The sequence below is a fragment of the Moschus berezovskii genome, chromosome 16 (assembly GCF_049115385.1).
Source record: "Moschus berezovskii isolate FMDL1 chromosome 16, NW_MosBer_1.0, whole genome shotgun sequence".
Lineage (NCBI taxonomy): Eukaryota > Metazoa > Chordata > Mammalia > Artiodactyla > Moschidae > Moschus > Moschus berezovskii.
In genome coordinates, this window is record NC_142475.1 from 78,962,254 (window position 1) to 78,978,478 (window position 16,225).

Below are 16,225 nucleotides of genomic sequence, written 5' to 3' on the forward strand. Positions count from 1 at the left end.
ATCTTACTCTAAAGTGTGAAAATGTCTTATGATAATAGACACATTTTTTTTTATCTTTTATACGAATTTCATAAAATGATATGGAGGAATTAGATATATACATTTTCAAATTATAGTTTTTTTTAAAGAAATAACCAATGTATGTTCTTTTATATCTACTCTATTGACATACTTTTAACTCATTCTTTTAAATCTCTTTTGTGAAGTTACATATTCAGAAGATATATGATTCTTTTAACCATTTAAATATTAACAGCAATCTAAAGTTGTTAATGGAGAAGGCAATGGCAACCCACTCCAGTGCTCTTGCCTGGAAAATCCCATGGACGGAGGAGCCTGGTGGGCTGCAGTCCATGGGGTCACTAAGAGTCGGACACAACTGAGCGACTTCACTTTCACTTTTCACTTTCATGCATTGGAGAAGGAAATGGCAACCCACTCCTGTGTTCTTGCCTGGAAAATCCCAGGGACGGGGGAGCCTATTGGGCTAACGTCTATAGGGTCGCACAGAGTCGGACACGACTGAAGCGACTTAGCAGCAGCAGCAGCAAAGTTGTTAATACTTTCATCTTCCCACCATAGATAATTTAGAAACAGTAACATTGATGACATTTCTCTGGAAAGCAGTAAGGAGTAGCCTTTAAAAATGATGGTTAATAAAGCATTTTTATTAACTAGCTAGTTACTGCCGTTGGAAGTTACACTGATTTTAATCTTTTGAGGTTCAACACTATTATTGTTGAGTGGGGAGGAAACTTCTGATATTCTTCCAAAACAAGTTATTGTTCAGCTTCGTCCGATCCTTTGTGAACTGTGGACTGTAGCACATTAGGCTTCCCAGCCCTTCAGTATCTCCTGGAGTTTGCTCAAACTCATCATCATTGAGTCGGTGATGCTAACCAACCATCTCATCTTCTGCTGCCCTCTTCTCCTACCTTCAATCTTTCCAAACATCAGGATCTGTTCCAATGAGTTGGTTCTTTGTATCAGGTGGCCAAAGTGTTGGAGCTTCAGCTTCAGCATCAGTCCTTTCAATGAATATTCAGGGTTGATTTCCTTTTAGATTGACTGATTTGATCTCCTTGTTGTTCATGGGACTCTCAAAAATCTTCTCCAGCACCATAATCCAAAAGCATCAGTTCTTTGGCACTCAGCCTTCTTTATTGTCCAACTCTCACATCCATGCCTGACTACTGGATAAACCATAGCTTTGACTATACAGACCTTTGTTGGCAAAGTGACGTCTCTGCTTGTTAATATGCTATCTAGGTTGGTCATAGGGCTTCCCTGATAGCTCAGTTGGTAAAGAATCTGCCTGCAATGCAGGAGACCCTGGTTTGATTCCTGGGTAAGGAAGATCCACTGGAGAAGGGATAGGCTACCCACTTCAATATTCTTGGGCTTCCCTTGTGGCTCAGCTGGTAAAGAATCTGCTTGAGGTTCAGGAGACCTGGGGTTGATCCCTGGGTTGGGAAGATCCCCTGGAGAAGGAAAAGGCTACCCACTCCAGTATTCTGGCCTGGAGAATTCCATGGACTACAGTCCATGCGGCCGCAAAGAGTTGGACACGACTGAGCAACTTTCACTTTCACTAGGTTGGTCATAGCATTCCTTCCAAGAGGCAAGTATCTTAATTTCATGGCTGCAGTCATCATCTGCAGTGATTTTTGGAGCCCAAGAAAATAAAATCTGTCACTATTTCCATTTTCCCCCCATCTATTTGCCATGAATTGATGGGACCAAATGTAAAACATAGACTTCACTTTGAAAATTCGCTTAAAGTTCTGAATATTATGGAGTGAAAGAATCCTGTTATTTCAGTCACCATTAAACCATTTAAATTGCAGAGATATTAAACAGCTTTCCTAAGACTGTAGGTCAGTGGATTAAATAGGACACTCATATCAAGGCACTGCATTGAAATTACACTGCGATCAGTATTTGATGCTCTTTAAAAATCATATTCTACATAGTAGCCATCTCTTCTTATATCGATTTACATGTTCCCTAAGATTTTCTTAAACATGACTCCAGGGAGCAGGATTCTTTTGAGGAGAGTGTTTCCTAGAAAAGGCAAGGGCTGCTGTAGAGGACTGCAAGCCACTTTTCATGTTGCACATAAAGATTCAGTTCAGTAGAGCAACCTTGAATAACTGGTAATAAAAAATGGACCGCTGCTGGAAATGGTGTAAATTGTATACACTTACTGAAAGGACTTTTCAATGTGAAAGACTCAAGATGCCCTGTTTCTTAGCAGAATGTTGAATTTGATAACATTGTAAATAAAGACATGGGCTTCCCTGTTGGCTCAGTGGTAAAGAACCTGCCTGCCAATGCAGGAGATGAGGGTTTGATCCCTGGATTGGGAAGATCCACTGGAGAAGGAAATGACAATCCAGTCCAGTATTCTTGCCTGGGGAATCCCATGGACACAGAAACGTGGTGGGCATATATGTGGTCACAAGAGTCAGACAGACTTAGAGACTAAACAACAAATAACAAAGAAACAAAGGTAACCAATCTGGTCAAACTTTAGCAAGTGAAAGTGAAAGTGGCTCAGTCATGTCTGACTCTGTGTGACCCCATGGACTCTGCAGTCCACGGAATTCTCCAGGTCATACCCTAACGTGTAAAGAATCTCAGGCAGATTCTTTGCCAACTGAGCTATCAGGGAAGCTTCCCTGGTAGTTCAGATGGTAAAATGTCTGCCTGAAATGCAGGAGACCTGGGTTTGATCCCTGGGTTGGGAGGATCCCCTGGAGAAAGGAATGGCAACCCACTCCAATATTCTTACTTGGAGAATTCCATGGACAGAAGAGCCTGTTGGACTGCAATCCATGGGGTCGCAAAAAGTTGGACCAAACAAATTATAGCAAAGTGATCTGCTATACGGAACCTCCAAGAGGAACCCCAATGCAGAATGCAGGCTGGAAAGGGGGGCCAGCTGGATCTGCCCCAGGGGAGTCTGGTCTACCCTGAGGGTCCCATCCTCCACCACATCCCTTCTCAGTCTTGGGTTCAGCAATAGATTCCTGCAAAAGCACAGTGACAAAGGAAAAAGTAGATAAATAGTTCTTTACCAAAATTAGCAACTAGGACGCCATTAAAAAATAAGACAAAGAATGGGAGAAAATTTTCAGATCATGTATCTGACAAGAGTCTTTTGTAAATAGAACAAAGAGCCCTTCCACCTCGACAACAACAACAGCAAAACGGGTAACACATTAAAATCGAGGAAAGTATTTGAAGAGCTGTTTGTCGAAAGACAATACACAAATGACCAATAAAGCCCATCAGAAGATGCTCAGTGTCATTAGTCACTGCTGCTGCTGCTAAGTTGCTTCAGTCGTGTCCGACTCTGTGTGACCCCATAGACGGCAGCTGACCAGGCTCTGCCGTCCCTGGGATTCTCCAGGCAAGAACACTGGAGTGGGTTGCTATTTCCTTCTCCAATGTGTGAAAGTGAAAAGTGAAAGTGAAGTCTCTCAGTCGTGTCCGACTAGTAGCGACCCCATGGACTGTAGCCCACCAGGCTCCTCTGTCCATGCGATTTTCTAGGCAAGAGTACTGGAGTGGCTTGCCATTGTCTTCTCAGGTCATTAGGGTCATTAGTCACTAAGGAGATGCAAATCAAAGCCAGAATGCGCTACAACTTTAACCCTTGAGAATGGTGAAAATCAAAAGATAAAAACAAGTGTCAGCAAGGACGTGGAGAAACCCTGCTGATGGAATTGTGAAATGAACCACTTGGGCAAACTTCTTGGCAATTCCTCAAAGCCTTAAATGTAGAATTACCATATGACCCAATAACCCCAATCCTAGGTAGATATCCAAGATGAACAAAGACATGTTTCCACACAAAAGGCTGTACAGGGATGTTTACAGAAGTGTGTCATCGTTCAGTCGCTAAGTTGTCTCTGACCCTGAGACCCCGTGGACTGCAGCACGCCAGGCTCCTCTGTCCTCCACTGTCTCCTGGAGTTTGCTCAGATTCATGTCCATTGAGTTGGTGATGCTCCGTAACCATCTCATCCTCTGCCACCCCTTTTCTCCTACCCTCAGTCTTTCCCAGCATCAGATTCTTTCCCGATGAATCGGCTCTTAGTATTAGCATTCATCAGGACGTGATCCAGATGCCCATCGACAGATAAGTGGATAGAGACAATGCGGTCTGTCCATTCCCTGGAATATCCTTCAGCAGTAAAAGGGCAGTACTGATTCATGCTACAGTGTTGAAAATGCTTTGCTTAGTGAAAGGAGCCAGACACAAACCAATGTATATTGTATGGTTTGATTTGTATAAGCATCTAGAATAGACACATCGTGAGGGCGATCTGGTTTCGGCAACTGTCACCTCATTGATCACCAGGGTTGATTTGGCTGATCTGGCTGGCTAGGTGGGTGTCCCTTTCCTTTCTCACCTCTCCCTGTGCATCCCTCCCGAAGCCGCATGCTCGGTTGAAGAGGACGACCATCCCCAATAGAGGAGGACCGGTCCTCGGTCAAGGGCATGCAAGCAGTTGTGCTTCCCTACTAGAACCTCCAACAAGCTCTCAGAATAGACACCTTGTAGAGACAGTGATGTAGGGGCTGTGGAGTGGGTGAGTCCATGGGAGGATTTCTGCTCGTGAGGATGTGTGATGATATAGATGAACGTGGAGCGTGATGATGTGTTTTGGGTTTTTTGGGGTGATGAAAATATTCTAAAAGTAGATGCTGGTGATTGCTGCACAGTTCTGCCAACACGCTAAAAACACTGAATTGAGCACTTTAAGTGGGTGAGTTTTTTGGCATGCAAATTCTATCTCAGTATGGCTGTTATACAGTTTTCCCCTTGGCTTTCATTTTCTCATTTGAGAAATGAGAAAGTTGGGGTTGATTTTAGCTTCTTCTAGGGCTTCCCTGGTGGCTCAGATATTGGGAAGATCCTCTGGAGAAGGGAATGGCAACCCACTCCAATATTCTTGCCTAGAGAATCCCATGGACAGAGGAGTCTAGCGGTTACAGTCATGAGGTCACAAAGAGTCAGACACAGCTAAGCACACACACACACCCTGTAAGGTGAATCTCATTTGAGTCTCAGTTCAGTTCAGTCATTCAGTCGTGTCTGACTATTTGCAACCCCATGGACTGCAGCACGCCAGGCTGATGTGTCCATCACCAACTCCCGGAGTTCACTCAAACTCATGTCCATCGAGTCGGTGATGCCATTCAACCATCTCATCCTCTGTCGTCCCCTTCTGCTTCCGCCTTCAATCTTTCCCAGCATCAGGGTCTTTTCAAATGAGTTAGTTCTTCACATCAGGTGGCCAAAGTATTGAAGTTTCAGCTTCAGCATCAGTCCTTCCAGTGAATATTCAGGACTGATTTCCTTTAAGACTGACTGGTTTACTCTCCTTGCAATAGACATTTGAGTCTATGTCAGTGTATATGTTTGTCTCACATCCTGTGACAGATTTTTAAATGAGGATTCACGTTATTTCTGTACTCTGAAGTGTCTGTTAAACAACATGTATATTTAGTACAAAATGCTGTTTATTGCACTTCCACCATAGTGTTTTCTTTTTTTAGCAGCCCAGTAAGCCATCCTAACTTTATGAGCTATAGTAACTTCATTAACTGTCTTGTTCCCTCCCACAGGTCCATAATCTTGTTAAACTAAAACAGCAGTTGGAAGGTGAAGTTAAGAAATCTAATTTAAAAATTAACTTCCCTTATACTTGTTAAGGATGAGAGATTTCTTAATTAGTCCTGACAAGGAGTCAGTTTTGATGGACTTTTTAATTTTAATAATGTATTAGCTTACATATTTGTTTGTCAGATACGTAGAGTGGCAGGGGTATCTTGAATTCCAAACTAATTGTAAAGAAATTTGAGCTTTTTTTCTTTTTCTCCAGGGAATTAGTCCAGAGCTAAGAGAGAAGTTGGAGCTCTGGACTAAAAGAATCCCCAGGGGCAGCACCCAGTGGGTATTGGGAGGGGCTGGATTGAGCAAGGTTTGCTCAGGGTTTGTGTTTCTTGTAGCCTCGCTCTGATGTCTGCATGCTTAGGGGAGCAGTCGCCTCTCATTCTGGACAGACTGATTTTGGTAGGAAGATGGTGACTGTGCATGGGTGAGAGGCCCTGGCTGGGTGGGGATGGTGGTGCTGATTCCGGGGGCTGCTCTGTGTGTAGGCTATATGCAGTGCCATCGGGTGGGGGCGCTGTTGATGAAGACTGCAGGGCTCCTGGAGGACCAGTGCTGTCTCTGCACAGATGCAGAGTCTACTGCAGAAGAAAGAAAGTGAAAACATCAGTCACTCAGTCGTGTCCAGCTCTTTGTGACCCCATGGACTGTAGCTCGCCAGGCTCCTCTGTCCATGGAATTCTCCAGGCAAGAGTACTGGAGTGGGTTGCCATTTCCTTTTCCAGGGGATCTTCCTGACCCAGGGGTCGAACCCTGGTCTCCTGTGTTGCAGGCAGATTCTTTACTGCCTGAGCCACCAAGGCAGAGTCTGCTGGGACCACCTAATATTTTTCCTTCCATGGGCGATGTCGTAACTGCGGGGTTTTTTTGGTAACTCATCCGGCTTGTGGTCGCCTTCACGGTGGTGTGTGGGTGTGTGGGTGCCCATGCAGTGGCCGTGGACCTGGGGTCTGGAGAGCGGGCCCTTGTGGGTCAGCACAGCTCCTGTGCCCGGGGTGCTGGCCAGCCTGCAGCAGTGCTGGGTTGGGAGCCTGAGATGAGGGAGCAGAACTGTTGTCTGCTGGGGAGCACGGAGCAAGCCAAGCAGTCTCTGGGGCTGGGTGTACCCTGGGGTGGAGTGCTGGCAGCTGTGGTTGTGGGCAGTGCAAGAGAGGCACTGTTGGGGTCCCGAGTGGCAAAGGCTTCCCGGGCCCCATAAACCGGGCTACGGGACCACGGTGGTGCCCACCGTGTGGTTGGTGTTTCTGGACCGCCTTCTTTGATCCTCGCTGCCTCCAGTGTATTTGCTGAGCTGGTCTCCCCATCAGTCCTTTCTGTGCAGTTTTTCTCCTTTTTTGCTCCACCGTGTTGCTGTAGGTTCTTAGTTGGACTCTTCGGCCCTCCTAAAGCTATTTTCATTTGTGAATAGCTGTCTAATTGTTTTTTGTTGCAGGGAATGAAGGCCGGTATCTCCTACTATGTCATCTTGCTCAGTTTAGATAATTTTTTTTAAAGAATTATTATCAAAATACGTATGAAAAATAATGTGTTCAGTTTTGTATATTTAACTTGGATTTTTATGAGTATATATTCAAATAGTCTTTGGATACAATCATGTTTAAAAAATTCTTTAGACCATTGAGAAACAGTACATGACAAGATAGGGTTGGAAAAGAAGACACAAAAATAGAGCTCAGAAAAAGGGAAAATAGCAGCAGAAAGGTAGTGTTTTAGAAGCAGTCTGCTTAAATTTTTAAAAGCTGATAATAATGAAAGAGCAGGCTTTTGCCATTCATGACCCATATAAAATCTGCAGAGTTCATGATACATTTTTCAGGTTTAATTACTGATCAAAACAATAAAAGCAAGCCAACTGGACATTGCAAATTGTTTAGATTTTTTTTTTACTACTGATCAAAATAATGAAAATGAGCAAGGAAATTATTCTCATCAAATCCACAATTTTATCAGGTCTGATCAAACTGATATAACTACAGTCTTTACCAAATGAAGGTTGAATTACTGATCAAAATAACGAGAACAAATGCCAAAAGCATTTACATCAATTTCCTAACCCAGAAGCACAGATGCAATTCTTGTCCAGCATAAGATGATGAAGAAAATGGCTTCCCATAATGGGCAGGTCGGAGGGGGAATTCGGGACTGGGAGCCCCACTGCCTTCTGAGAGCCGATCCTGGAGGGTGGCCCTGCTTCCAGGAAACAAAGCAATGTGGGTTCACGATGAAGAACCTTTTCATCGGGTGAAGAAGAAATAGAAACGAGCCTTTCCGTTCACAGATAGTGTATATCTTGTAACTGTTTTTCCGTGTTTTCTAGTCTTCTGTCAGTTATTCGTGATGGAAGCATTTGAGTTCTTTATGAGGAGAATATTAAAAAAAACCACTATTACAGAGAAACACATAATATAATGGCTAGAATTGAAAAATTCTGAAGAAACAGCAAAAAATTGGTATTTAACAAAGAGAGTGAAGTCAAAGTCACTCAGTTGTGTCTGACCCTTGCAACCCCATGGACTGTAGCCTGCCAGGCTCCTCTGTCCATGGAATTTTCCAGGCAAGAATACTGGATTGGGTTGCCATTTCCTACTCCATTAACAAAGAGAAGTAATAGTGAAAAAAAAAAATTGGTATAATGTTCTAGAAATACTTAGTCAAACATAATGATGCTTTATTTATTTATAGGGCCTCCCTGGTAAAGAATTCAGTGTATTTTCCTTGACCATGAATATAATTGGTGATGGAGATCACTGGAGATTTTTAAAAATTATCACTAAATTGGATGATCATGTACAAATAATTAGGAACAGCTGATTTCTTATTAAAACTCATCTATTAATTTTTTCAAATATGTTAATTTCGTTTTTGGAGGCTCTGTTCTGAAATGTATCTGTTTAACTTGTAATCCGTTTGGTTACCTGCTAATATTTAAATTTATCCAGAATCTTTATAAGCAAATTCATGAAGAAATTTAGAATATAAAAATACAGGATGCTCGGGGCTGGTGTACTGGGATGAACCAGAGGGATGGGATGGGGAGGGAGGCGGGAGGGGGGTTCAAGATGGGGAACACATGTACACCTGGGGCAGATTCATGTCAATGTATGGCAAAACCAATACAATAATGTAAAGTAGCCTCCAATTAAAATAAATAAATTAAAAAAAAATCCCTGCATGTACAGTTAGCTTACAATTATAGATATAATTCATGGTTACTTTTTTAATGAAAATATACTGGTTATGATTTTTAAATCAAATATATCTCTTTAAATAAATATGTATTCTTGAATAGGAAGACAACATCATAAAGATGAAATCAGGCGTGTTCAGGGTAGTGTGGCTGTAGACTGGATTCAACATCATAAAGGTCTTTTTTAAAAGTTAGCTTATGCATTTATTTTAGTACAATAAAAGTACCATCAGATTTTTTTTTCTGGAATGAGATAAGTTGATTATAAAGTCCACTCAGAGGAAAATATAGGAAAGAATTGCTAGAAAAACTCTAAGGGCAACAGGGCCAGTTAGAAGCTCTAGATATAGCAGATAATAAGGCTCATGACAAAGCTTCTCAGAAAAATAATAAACTAGGTTAGCAGATGAGATTAAGGATGCCCCTGGGCTTAATTATTACAAATTTATGAAGAATATACTCTTCAGGGTCAGAGGTTTTCCCCAGCAAAGGACTGTAGCATGAGCTGACAATTAGCTTGTGAATAGTTGGCCTCAGAAAGCAAAGAGGAACTGAAGAGTCTTTTGATGAAAGTGAAAGAGAAGAGTGAAAAAGTTGGCTTAAACTCAACATTCAAAAAACTAAAACTATGTCATCCAGTCCCATCACTTCATGGCAAATAGAGAGGAAACAATGGAAGCAGTAACAGACTTTATTTTCTTGGGCTCCAAAATCACTGCAGATGGTGACTGCAGCCATGAAATTAAAAGACGCTTGCTCTTGGAAGAAAAAACTATGACTATCCTAGATAGCATATTAAAAAGCAGAGACATTGCTTTGCCAACAAAGGTCCGTCTAGTCAAAGCTATGGTTTTTCCAGTAGTCATGTATGGATGTGAGAGTTGGACTATTAAGAAAGCTGAGGGCCAAAGGATTGATGCTTTTGAACTGTGGTGCTGGAGAAGACTCTTGAGAGTCCCTTGGACTGCAAGGAGATCAAACCAGTCCATCCTGAAGGAAATCAGTCCTGAATATTCATTGGAAATACTGATGCTGAAGCTGAACCTGCAGCTGCAATACTCTGGCCACCTGATGAGAAGAACTGACTCATTTGAAAAGAACTTGATGCTGGCAAAGATTGAAGGCAGGAGGAGAAGGGGACGACAGGATGAGATGGTTGGATGGCATCACCGACTTGATGGACATGAGTTTGAGCAAGCTCTGGGAGTTGGTGATGGACAGGGAAGCCTGGTGTGTTGCGGTTCATTGGGTGGCAAAGAGTTGGACACGACTGAGAGACTGAACTGAACTGATAGGTTTATTACAGTCATAAAAATACTGTACACATTTATATATAATACTGAGTGACTGAACTGAACTGAATTGGCCTTAAACATGGTTTGGCTCATTCCAGGTGTAGACTAGTTACAGAGGAGAAGCAAGAGAACTGAATGAATATACAGAGAAAAATTACAAATCTGGTTCAACTCATTGAAACTGCGCTGAAGAGATAGAATATGGATGACACACACAGGCAGGGGTGGTTTGGGTGTTGATAAGATTAACAGGTGATAAGTTTTGATGGAATTGAGGAATTTGTGAAGTTGAGGAGGTACAGAGAATAATCCTTTTCTGTCCTCAAGGAGTTCAAAAGTTAGTGGGTAGTTAAACAACATACACACAAACACACATGCAAAGACACACAAAATCCAAGTATAAACAATTCAGATGGCTTTCTGAGAGCCTTTATGTAATTGGAAATTATATATATATATATATGTTTTCTTAATATTAATGATATAATTAAATGTGCTCTTGTAAACCTGTTAATCTCTGTTGTAGGAATATGCATGTTCAGTATAAGTGTGGCAGAACAACTTCATGATGGCAGAATAGCGTGAACAGAAAGTGTAAGACTGTCCGTATGGACATAGCCTAGATGATGACAGCTTGAATTCTTTCCAGGGTTGTTCACCCTTTAAAACTTTGATAACATAAGTAGTCTTCTTGGTTCATGATGGCAGATTGATTGCCTCGTATATTTACATTTTACTAGGTTCACTGATGTGACTGTTAAAATTGACTATTTGTTAAAATATAAATTGACTGTTTCACAATGACAACTTGATGGGCTTTTGAAAGCAGTTATATTTACATTTTACAGGGTCTGGTATTCTGAATGTTTGTCAGTATGACAGGATTCACCTTTGACACTTGCTTTTAAGTAAAAACCAAGAAGAGCAAGTTTGAAAGTGTGTTTGGAGGTTCTGAGCAGAGCATGTGTTTACTCGAATAAGTTCTCCTCCACAAAGCAGGATGTATATGGAGGATGCTCATGAACAAATAAAGGAAGGACCGCAGGTCTGCCAGCCTGAGAATCTCAGCTGCCACATTCGAGCACCCTTGTTACTACATGAGGTTTTAGAAAAATGATGGGGTGGGGAATGGTTTGTTTATTACAGCAGAAATGTGGCTTTCTATCCGAATATCAGAGAGGATAAGAAGTTGGTGTGTTGGCTCAGGAAGACTGGTAGATGATAGATATAGGTGGGCAGGTAGGGAGGTGGCTAACTAAACAGTGGCTGGTGCTCAGTAAGTAATATGTACATTAGTTTTGGTTATTATCTTTGACAAAATCCATCTTCTTATGGTCCCATTAATTCAGGTCATTCGATGGCGGAAAGTACCTCATTTTTAAAAAATTTTCAACATGAATCAGCCATAGGTGTACATATGTCCCCTCCCTTTTGGACCTCCCTCCCTTCTCCCTCCCCATCCCACCCCTCTAGGTTGATACAGAGTCCCTGTTTGAGTTTCCTGAGTCATACAGCAAATTCCCATTGGCTGAAAATACGGAACACTTCACGAATTTGTGTGTCATCCTTGTATAGGGGCCAAGCTGATCTTCTCTGTATCATTCCAATTTTAGCATATGTGCTGCTGAAGTGAGCACAAATACCCCATTTTTAACATAAAAGATAAAATCTGAGTTTTAATAATGCATATTTTGTTGGGTCTCCAGAGGTGTTGCTTTATGACAGGCATTTGACTGTAGAAGACCTGAACTTGGGCATGAAACAGTGAAATCCTAATTTTCTCATTATTTGGGGAAGGCTCAAAGATTGGTGTATTTTAAAAAAAAACACCTTTAAATCTTGGATAGTCTCTTTGGTATGTCTAGTTTTTTAAGAAGAGAGTGATAGAATTACAAACCAGAGTGCTTCCCTGAGTGTACAAAAAAATCAATCTAAATAAATATTTTAAAGACAGCCAATTATTGGACTTGAGCCATAAAACCATTTCAATGGTGGGTTTTCTTTTTTTCTTCTCTTTTATCATCGTGACTGTAACTTGGTACTTTCTTCTCTCTGACTTCTCAGTTTGGTTTTACCTCTAAGTAACCCTGATCGTGTGCTGATATAGTCTTGTCAAAATTTTTCCCTCATCTTCCTGCTCTCCCTCTAGGCCATAACCTGGGCCCTAATGTTTTGCAAGAAAAATTGATTTTTCTCTGTCAGAAATAAATCATTATATATTTAATATTTTATACTTGTTTTCAGTTGAGATGAATCTTCAGGAGTCTACATAGATGGTTGTGGAATGACAGATAAGTCAGCATGATTTGACCTACTTGGGATTAGCTTGAAGATTCGTCTGTTTACTAATATTTGTCTTTGTAAATATTTGATGGTGATGGTGTTTAGAAGTCACAATGGTGTTTCATAATTTATAGGAGTAATATTTTAAAATCTGATGTCACTTTTCTCCCCTTGTAGATGAGTCTTCTCTTGTTCTAGTCTTTAGTATCTTAAATAATAGGAGTATTAGTCGCTTAGTTGCGTCTGACTCTTTGCAACCCCATGAATGGTAGCCCACCAGGCTCCTTTGTCCGTGGAATTCTCCAGGCAAGAATACTGGAGTGGATAGCCATTCCCTTCTTCAGGGGATCTTCCCAACCCAGGGATTGAACTGGATCTCCTGCACTACAGGCATATTCTTTGCTATCTGAGCCACTAGAGAAGACCTTAGTATCGTAAGGATTCTAACAAAGTTTCCTGATGAAGCAGGTGGCCTCACTGGAAACAAGAATGCTGAATGACTTAGTGAGGGTGAGGGGTATATGCAGGACCTTGTCACTCGGATTCCAGACTAAATATCCTTCCTACTGAGTCAAACCTTCTTGGGTATCTTCAGTTATTGTTCAGATTTTTCTATACTTTATTATCTTTGTATCTTCTAGGACTTCAGAATATATTTTGAATGTAGTGAATAACTTTTGTAAGAATTATTTTTAGGTTTTAAGTTAATTGGAGCTCATGGCAACTGTTTACTACTTAACATTTAAAATTTTGGTTATTTTAAAAGATATATTAGGGAATTCCTGGTGGTCTAGTGGTTAGGACGATGAGCTATCACTACTGAGGGCCTGGTTCCATCCCAGGTAGGGAAACTTAAGATCCCGTGACGTGGCCGAAAAAAAAAAAGTTGTGTTAATGAAACAGACACACAGTAATGGTGGGCACTGGTCATCTTAAAGGATAAATAATTGTTTTATCTTGACTCATTCAGATTCATGTTCAAAAGGACTTTCAGGCTGGGGACCCCCTTGGCTATGTCACATTCCTTGGTTGGATTTTATTTTAACAATACTGATCTGCTTTGAGGAAAGGGCATAGTGTATTAGAATGACATGGTGACATAAAATGGGCTTCTAATCACCCTCTTCTCTCTTTTTTTTTTTTTAATTTTTAATGCTGGCAATCATCTTTTTATTTTTCAGTGCCTGATGTTTTTTTTTTTTTTTAATATATTTTCTTTTTATTTATTTATTTTTTATTGGAGGCTAATTACTTTACAATATTATATTGGTTGGTTTTGCCATACATTGACATGAATCCACCCCGGGTGTACATGAGTTCCCCCTCCTGAACCCCCCTCCCACCTCCCTCCTCCCTTTGTCCTCCCTCTGGGTCATCCCCGCACATTTCTATTCAGTAGACTGAAAACAATACTGTTAGTAGCAGTAATGTGAAAATGCAGAATTCAAAGCCAGTATTACCAAAATAAATTTGGTAATAAATACTCCTATTGTGGCCAAGTTGGGGAAAGACACCTGACCACACTAGGCGTTTTCTCCTCCTCTGAGACAGATGTGTGCCTGCTTCTGGGATGGGCGCCCAGGACTCACTTTCAGAGGTCAGCCCCCAACACAGTTGCAGGGACGGGAGACCCTGAGCTCGAGGGGCCTGCAGGTGTTCGGGTCAGGTGTCTTCAGAGTCACTTCTGGCTCAGCTGATACTCCTGGGCTGGTAGGAACCAGGCTCTAAGGCAATATGAAGATATAGAGGGCTTCCCTGATGACTCATCAGGTAAAGAATCTGCCTGTAATGCAGGAGACACAGGAAATGTGGGTTTGATCCCTGGGTTGGGAAGATCCCCTGGTGGAGGAAATGGCAGCCCACTTCAGTATTCTTCGTTGAAGAATCCCATGGACAGAGGAGCCAGGCGGGTTACAGGCCATGGGGTCATAAAGAGTTGAACACAACGAAACACAGAATATAAAAGACAAATACACATCTCAAGTTTGTGCTGATTTCTGGTGAAAGGGTATTAGGTATTGTTTTGTGTCCTGAATTTCAGTAGAATCTCTCAGAAATTTTGAATATGTCTCCTCTATGAAAAATAAAACAAAAATAATAGAAATGACAATATCCGTAATCACTTAACCAGAGCACTGCTCAGAAAACATTCCATTCATTAAAATTGTAACACAGGTATTTTGATGGAAAGCATAATGTTTGAATAAACCTTGACAAGAGATGTGTACTTGTGATTGGAAAACACATTCAACTGTGAATCATTTTAATGGATTTGTTTCTTGTTGGCAATAAAAGTATTTCCAGGAAAACTTGAAAATTAAATGTTTAATCTCATACTTTATTGTTATGATGATTTTTAATTGAAGAATAATTGACTTACAATGTTGTGTTGATGGCTTTATAGCAAAGTGATCCAGTTATACGTATATGTATGCTGTCTTTCACGTTCTTTTCCATTATGGTTTATCCCAGGATATTGAATATAATTGCCTGTGCTACACAGTAGGACCTTTTATCTGTTTTTCTGTTCTGTATATAATATTTTGTGTCTGCTAATCTCAAGCTCCCACTCCATCGCCCCCCTACCCCACCCCTCGGCAACCACAAGTCTGTTCTCTATGTCTGAGTCTGTTTCTGTTTCGTGAGGTTTTATCTTATACTTCACAGTATTCACATTCATACTGAATTACAATGTTAAAGAAATAAAAACAACTTCAGTGCAATTTTTAGAAATTTCACGTTTTATTTTTACCCAAATCTAGATAACTGTATAAGAATATCCAGAAACAGACATCAAGCACATTTATATACTGAAAAAATATGAATTATGATATGTAGTTTCTTTTCCTTTCTCAACTGCAGTATGGAAGGAGAATTAGGAGTAAGACTGAAAGGCATTCTTTGTATGGAATGAATCAGTTTCTCTCCTAGGCCCCATCCTTGGGAGAATTATGAAAATAGTCAAACTGTTTCCTGCATCATGTATTTCAGATGAAACTGAGAATACAATGTGTGCAAGATCCCACACATATACACACATCACACGTGCAGACCACAACTTACATTATCTGCATAAGCAACATGCACATATGTGTACATATATGCATGTACACACGTGTCTGCAAACCGTGTATATAGACATATACATGTGCATATATGCATATACTTCTGCATGCATTGGTACGTGTGTTTAATAAAATATGGGAATAGAATTGTCATTCTTTAATTAGAAATGTTGGTATGGTGGTAGATTTGGGAATTCAAGGAAGAATAGTAATGATTTTTGAACATTAAAGAGATTATTCAGAGAGAGAAATATGACAAAGTCTCTCAGGACAAAGTTAGTGTCCGGGGTTAACTCGATGTAGACTGGCTACGTGGCTTTCAGCTGGCTTAGGAGTTCCTGGAACACACGGAGGACCATGCAGTTTACTGGGTCATTGACTGGAGCTGGGAACAGTGCATAAAGAGGGCCATTATCTCTGTATGGCATCAGCTCTACTGCAGACCATAGGTTGGCTGTCCTGCCTGCCAGCCCCAACGGCCAGAGCACTGGGCAGTTGTAAATATGAGAAGTGGCCTTGGTGCCACAGGTGAGGTGTCTGTGGCTCTAGGTTCTGTTTGCAGAATTCTGGCTGAATCTTTAGGGGTGAGAGGTCAGGAGCTGTTGAGTTCTGGACCCTGGCTGTCTGGGTAATTGTGTATAATGGTTAAAATAATCACCTGCTCCATTAACCAGCACACTTCTGTCATATTAATCCATCATCAAAAAAG

The 16,225-nt window shown here is 41.1% G+C and overlaps 1 non-coding gene across 1 annotated transcript; it reads right to left on the reverse strand.

Moving 5' to 3' along the window:
• Positions 1–11,698: 11,698 nt before the first annotated feature.
• LOC129560563 (U6 spliceosomal RNA) lies at positions 11,699–11,805 on the reverse strand. Its single transcript, XR_008686796.1, has one exon. It is a non-coding gene; the product is annotated as a U6 spliceosomal RNA (small nuclear RNA).
• Positions 11,806–16,225: the final 4,420 nt, after the last annotated feature.